The sequence below is a fragment of the Mustela putorius genome, unplaced genomic scaffold, assembly GCF_011764305.1.
Source record: "Mustela putorius furo isolate JIRA1106 unplaced genomic scaffold, ASM1176430v1.1 tig00537277_pilon_pilon_pilon, whole genome shotgun sequence".
Classification (NCBI taxonomy): domain Eukaryota; kingdom Metazoa; phylum Chordata; class Mammalia; order Carnivora; family Mustelidae; genus Mustela; species Mustela putorius.
Genome location: NW_025422415.1, coordinates 50,491 through 52,360, shown reverse-complemented (window position 1 = coordinate 52,360; position 1,870 = coordinate 50,491).

The window sequence follows — 1,870 nt, the reverse complement described above, 5'->3', positions numbered from 1 at the left end:
AAGATTCTTACTGTTTCTCCCTTTTCCTGTTGCCCATTTTTTAGATTCTCTGGCAATTCCCCCATGATTAAGGAAAAGCATGCAAATCAATCAGTCCCTTTGCTTATTCATTATCATTTCAACTATCTGTGTAGCCTTAGCCTCCACAGGGCAGGCATTAGGTGAGGTTGTGCTATTTGTGCTCCCAGCTAGACGAAAACATGTATCTGTATTACCAGGAAATGAAGTAGTGACCTAAATTAACTTAATCCCTCTTCACCTTCTAAGACTCTGCTGTCTATGGTCTAAAACTTTGCTTACTGAATGGATACTTGGCTAAGATTCGTCTCTTTGATAGTTTTAGATCTAGGTACCTGCCTTTTGATATTGAGAATAAGCAAAACATGTTAACCTTTCCTTGATGACTCTGTGTTCTGCAAAATAACCATCGATTCATTAGGGAGTTATACGACACGGCCACTTTCCTATCTGCTTTTGAATATTTTTCTCACTTCACCTCCACCTTATTTTTTCACCCAACCCACTATCTGTGGATCGTCTCCATATGTGAGGCACCAGGCTGCTGGGAGGTACAGACTGAATGAGGAAAACAGGCGTGGTCCCTACTTTCAGAGAGCTTACATTCTAGTTGGGGAGAAAAGACATAAATGACACAATCACACAATAAAATAAGCTTATATGTGAAAATGGCTCACAAAGAAAAGTATAAGGTGATTGGGAATGTTTGAAAGTGGTATAACGAAGGTCAGGGAAGTAGGGCTCCTAGAGAGAGGTGTGGGACTTAAAGTGTGGCAGTGGACGTGGGGAGAAGTGGGCAGATTCTAAAGATAATTAAGAGGTGGGGATCAGTAGGACTTGGTGACAGAGGCAGAGGAAGAGAGTGAGGGACACTTTGAGGGTGACTTTTTAGGTATCTGTCCTGGGAACGCAGACGATGCCAGTGGCTGAGCTGGAGAAGAGGAGTAAGAAGAGATTGGGGGGGTAGGGTTCATATTTTGGCCTTGGACATGTTCAGTAAAGGTGCCTTTATGATATAAAAATAGAGTAGGCAGTTGGATATACAGGTTTCAAGTTTGTGAAGAAATCTGGCCTGGAGGTAAAGATGTAGAAGTCTGTCCTCCATCGGGAAGCCAGGAGTTGGGATGAGATCATCTGGGACAGGAAACATAACTGGAAGAGAGAAGTAAAACAATGACTAAGCCACGAGCAACGCCATCATGTAGGTGTGGAGAGGCATACAGAGGAGGAACACTGAAAACCTGCATGAGGGAGAATGGACCAGAAAGGTAGGATGGAAAATCAGAAGGATGTTAAGAAACCAAGGGAAGAAGGTGTTCTTGAAAGGAGGGAATGAAGGGAGCTGGCAATGTTACTGAGAAGTCAAGTAAGATGAGAACCAAGGACATGGAAACCAAAGATGACCTCAGTGGGAGACAAGAGTGTGGACTTGAGTGGGTAAAGACCAAGCTGGAGCCCATGGAGGACAGTCTGTGGACTGTCTTCCAACAGGGGCAGCAGTGCAGGTGCCGGTAACAGGCTGTAGGGCTCACGTTCTGGCTCCCCCATTTAGCTATGAGACTAAAAGCCAATCCCGAATTTCTCTAGAGCTCAATTTTCTCACCGTACACTGAGGGAAAGAATGCCTACCTATTGGGTTGTTGGGAGACTTAATAAATACAAATCACTCAGCACAGTGCCTGACACCTATTAGATGCTTAGCACATGCACGCTAGTCTTTTATTCTTGTCTACACTCTCTTAAACAGTTAAATTTAGCTATCGAGGCCCTGCCTGTCAGGCACTGTATCAGACTCACAGACAGAATGATCAACAACAACAAAAGTGAATTATCTATCCTCGTGGAAATAAAC